Raw genomic sequence first — 5289 nt, forward strand, 5'->3', positions numbered from 1 at the left:
CTGTTCAAGCTGGTGAAGGCTCTGTAATGGCGTGGGGCGTGGGCAGTTGGAGTGATATGGGACGCCTGATAAGACTCTGACAGGTGACACGCACGTAAGCACCCTGTCTGATCACCTGCATCCATTCATGTCCATTGCGCATTCCGACGGACTTGGGCAATTCCAGCAGGATAATGCGACATCCCACACATCCAGAATTGTCACAGACTGGCTCCAGGAACACTCTTCTGAGCTTCAACACTTCCACAGGCCGCCAGTCTCAGCTGATATGAACATTATTGAGCATATCTGGGATGCCTTGCAATGTGCTGTTCAGAAGATATTTGCAGCGCCTCGTACTTTTAATGATTTATGGACAGCCCTGCAGGATTCATGATGTCAGTTCTTTCCAGCAGTACTCCAGACCTTAGTCGGGTCCATGCAACGTCGTGTTGCGGCACTTCTGCTTGCTCGCGGGGGCCCTACATGATACAGTTTCTATGGTTCTTCAGTGACATTGTTGACTGGAATAAAGTCTTTGAGATTGCAATGTCGCTGATAACGTCGCCGTGGAGCCCCCATAAGCTCCGATTCTGAAAGTAGGGGACATAAAAGGTTAAATACACCTTATGCACGGACCAGACTGTAGGTATGAGTGGAGACGCATGAAAAGGGTAGTAGTGGTGGAGAAGAGAGTCAGACAGGGATGAAGTATACCTGCGATGTTATTCAATCTGTACAGTGAGCAAGCAATAAAGGAAATCTAAGGATAATTTGTAGAAGAAATTAAAGTTCAAGGAGAAGGAATAAAAACTTGTAAGTTTGACAATGACATGGTAATTCTGTCACGAGGCAAAGAACTTGGAAAAGCAGTTGAACTTAATGGGTAGTGTCTTGAAAAGAGATTATAGGTTAAACATCAACAAAAGTAAAATAAGGGTAATGGAATGTAGCCGGATTAAATTAGGAGTCGCAAAGGTAATTAGAATAGAAAATAAAACACCTCAAGAAGTTGACGACTTTGCTGCTTGGACAGCATAATAAATGATGGCAGAAGTAGAGAGAACGCAAAACGTAGATGCAATAAGAAGAAATTATTTCTGGAAAGTAAAAATTTACTAACGTCTAACAGGCCTATCAGATGTTCTGAAGGAGTATGTAAGGAGCAAAGCCTTGTACGGAACCGAAACATGGATGATAAACAGTTCAGATAAGAAGGTACTACCTTTTGAATTGTCGTTCTACAAAAAACTATTGAAGACTAGATGGCTAGATTGAATAACTAACGAACAGATACTGAGTCGAATTGAAGAGCTAATAAATTTATGGCTCTATTTGACTAAAGTAGGGATCAGTTAATAGGTTACATTTGTAGTCATCAAGGGACCTTCAACATCGTAATGGAGGGGAATGGGGGGATTACAAATTGTGGAGGGAGAGCAGGGCTTGATAATGATACGAAAGTTCAAATGGATGTAGGCTGCAATAGTTCAGCAGAGGTGAGGGTGTTTACAAATAATAAGACTATAGTGGAGAGATACATCTTACAAAAATTACAACTGCATACCTTGAGATGAGTTCTTTCAGAACTGTATTATTCAAATTCCTCCCTTGTAATAGTTTGAGATTGTGATATATTTTTATCTGCGTATGAGTATGAAGTGATAGAGAGATCAGATTATGACTCACGGACGCAAACAGTTTCCGTCTGTTCCAGCTCGTCAGAGGCTAACTATCGATTTCGCTAAGATTGTTACGGATAACGAAATACGACAGACCTATCAACAGAATGACGTGTGTGTCAGTTACGCTGAGAGCGTAGATACAGACTGGAGAATTCATTTAGATGCGGGAGAGATACTGGCAGAGCACAGCTTCCGTCCGAGCGCTGACCTCCGCCCAATCCCCTGGTCGGCCATTAGTGTACGCCTAAATCCACTCCACCGCAACCAGCATTACCGCTACGCTGCGCAAATAGCCGCACCGACGGTCGCAGGGGACGGCCACAGGCTTCCTCAGTTCATGAATATCAAGTGCAGCGGTTGCTGCCCAGCCATCTGATACGCCGACAGACGCATGGGTTAGTGGCATACACACACAACTCCCCGCGCTACGATCTGCTCTTCATTCTCATTGCATTCAAACACCTGGGGATTGACGAACGGCCTCCGCTGATACTGGTTGTGACAACGTACACACCGTGCTTCGTTTATATCACACAGTAGCAATTACTTCACAGCGTTACTATTACTTTCCTTTTAGATGTTCGACATCTACAATTTTATCCTTACTAAGAGACAGAACTCTTTTTGCAGATGACACAGGTATTTCTATCAAATTACAATGAAATGAACACCCTTAGCTGCTTACAGGCGTTGACATACGTCAACGGGGACAGTTGAAAATGTGTGCCCCGACCGGGACTCGAACCCGGGATCTCTTGCTTACATGGCAGACGCTCTATCCATCTGAGCCACCGAGGGCACAGTGGATAGTGCGACTGCAGGGATTTATCTCTGGCACGCCTCCCGCGAAACCCACATTCTCAACGTATTGTCCCGCACTACATTCGTAGTGCCCCCGTCCATTATACTTATTACTCGCGGCGCGTTGCCGATTCCCGTAAGAGTTCGGGCACTGTTTGTGCATTCGTACAGAAGAAGAAGATGGTCAAGTGGCCGGCGAGCCTTAACTATATATATACTAAGATGGTATTTGTTCTTTCTGACATGTCCGAAAGAACAGATACCATCTTAGTATATATATTCCTATCAAGCTGAGCAAAGAAACATCAATATAAAATGTAGTGTATTTTATGTACGTTGATATGGCAAAACATTATGAGCACTACCCATAGCGAGGTTTAATGTCTCCTGGTTGTACTGCGGGAACGTGACGCAGTAGGAAAAGAATGTAAGTGGAAGAGAGACGAATGGGCAGTTAATATAGCGAAGATACGGGCCGCAAATGCAGAAATCCCCTGATATAAGCGCTTTTGTTTTGTAAGGCGGCCAACCACAGACAAACTTCAACATTTTTCCATCGAAAATTCCGCACTGGCTGTATGAATGATTTTTATTATATCTGCGACCGGTTTCGCACCACTTATCGTAGCATCCTCAGGCAATATACGCTATTTATAACATATTAATGTTGAACTACACTCCTGGAAATGGAAAAAAGAACACATTGACATCGGTGTGTCAGACCCACCATACTTGCTCCGGACGCTGCGAGAGGGCTGTACAAGCAATGATCACACGCACGGCACAGCGGACACACCAGGAACCGCGGTGTTGGCCGTCGAATGGCGCTAGCTGCGCAGCATTTGTGCACCGCCGCCGTCAGTGTCAGCCAGTTTGCCGTGGCATACGGAGCTCCATCGCAGTCTTTAACACTGGTAGCATGCCGCGACAGCGTGGACGTGAACCGTATGTGCAGTTGACGGACTTTGAGCGAGGGCGTATAGTGGGCATATGGGAGGCCGGGTGGACGTACCGCCGAATTGCTCAACACGTGGGGCGTAAGGTCTCCACAGTACATCGATGTTGTCGCCAGTGGTCGGCGGAAGGTACACTTGCCCGTTGACCTGGGACCGGACCGCAGCGACGCACGGATGCACGCCAAGACCGTAGGATCCTACGCAGTGCCGTAGGGGACCACACCGCCACTTCCCAGCAAATTAGGGACACTGTTGCTCCTGGGGTATCGGCGAGGACCATTCGCAACCGTCTCCATGAAGCTGGGCTACGGTCCCGCACACCGTTAGGCCGTCTTCCGCTCACGCCCCAACATCGTGCAGCCCGCCTCCAGTGGTGTCGCGACAGGCGTGAATGGAGGGACGAATGGAGACGTGTCGTCTTCAGCGATGAGAGTCGCTTCTGCCTTGGTGCCAATGATGGTCGTATGCGTGTTTGGCCCCGTGCAGGTGAGCGCCACAATCAGGACTGCATACGACCGAGGCACACAGGGCCAACACCCGGCATCATAGTGTGGGGAGCGATCTCCTACACTGGCCGTACACCACTGGTGATCGTCGAGGGGACACTGAATAGTGCACGGTACATCAGAACCGTCATCGAACCCATCGTTCTACCATTCCTAGACCGGCAAGGGAACTTGCTGTTCCAACAGGACAATGCACGTCCGCATTTATCCCGTGCCACCCAACATGCTCTAGAAGGTGTAAGTCAACTACCCTGGCCAGCAAGATCTCCGGATCTGTCCCCCATTGAGCATGTTTGGGACTGGATGAAGCGTCGTCTCACGCGGTCTGCACGTCCAGCACGAACGCTGGTCCAACTGAGGCGCCAGGTGGAAATGGCATGGCAAGCCGTTCCACAGGACTACATCCAGCATCTCTACGATCGTCTCCATGGGAGAATAGCAGCCTGCATTGCTGCGAAAGGTGGATATACACTGTACTAGTGCCGACATTGTGCATGCTCTGTTGCCTGTGTCTATGTGCCTGTGGTTCTGTCAGTGTGATCATGTGATGTATCTGACCCCAGGAATGTGTCAATAAAGTTTCCCCTTCCTGGGACAATGAATTCACGGTGTTCTTATTTCAATTTCCAGGAGTGTATATCCTGTAACCACTACCCACCATTCACGTCCAATATACCATCATCTGGTGAAAGCGGTAGTTAAAATTTAATTTTTTTTTCTTTTTTTGGGATCGGCCTTGACCGTGCAAGCTGAGAGGATCCGCGCGGCATTTTCCATTGAAGTTCTAGGCTTCTTTGTTGCAGAAACTTTCGGTAAACTGATATTTCGTCAGGATCTAGTCCGCCTGAATATTCGATATAGATTTAACGGTTATTCCATTAGCTTTTGGAGGTTTCCTTTCTTATTGTTCTCACTGTGTTTTTATTTTTTCACGCGCTCACTTCCTCCTACATCTATCAATTTCGCACATGTGAGACAGGCCTAAACAAGACGAAGCAATTTTGGATACAGAAATTTAGTATCTCGGCATTCACTTTGTCATCGTCCATTTCGAGGCCATAATGGACAACGAGAACGCGGACAAATGTTTCAGATCCATTGGCTCGTTCTATATTGAGCCAAAATTTTTCAGGACCTTTTTTAATAACTCAGCAATTGCCCCAGAATTCAGTGAACGCTTCTAGCATAACTGTCTCTCTGTTTGATTCGACTATGTTCAATTTCTGTTTATCAGGAGAGATCCGGTTTCGCTTCAGCCTGCTATCCAGCGCTCTCTGCTCGCGTAGGAAACGGCTAATATTGTGACTGAATCAAGTTGCCTCTTCCCCATCCCTCACTGCCTTCCACGACAAAAAAGTGTCT

The 5289-nt window shown here is 47.0% G+C and overlaps 1 non-coding gene across 1 annotated transcript; it reads right to left on the minus strand.

The window, feature by feature from the left end:
* Positions 1-2388: 2388 nt before the first annotated feature.
* On the minus strand, positions 2389-2463 carry Trnat-ugu. The gene has a single exon. It is a non-coding gene; the product is annotated as a tRNA-Thr (tRNA).
* Between the last annotated feature and the right edge of the window lie 2826 nt (positions 2464-5289).

The sequence above is a fragment of the Schistocerca piceifrons genome, chromosome 3, assembly GCF_021461385.2.
Source record: "Schistocerca piceifrons isolate TAMUIC-IGC-003096 chromosome 3, iqSchPice1.1, whole genome shotgun sequence".
Lineage (NCBI taxonomy): Eukaryota > Metazoa > Arthropoda > Insecta > Orthoptera > Acrididae > Schistocerca > Schistocerca piceifrons.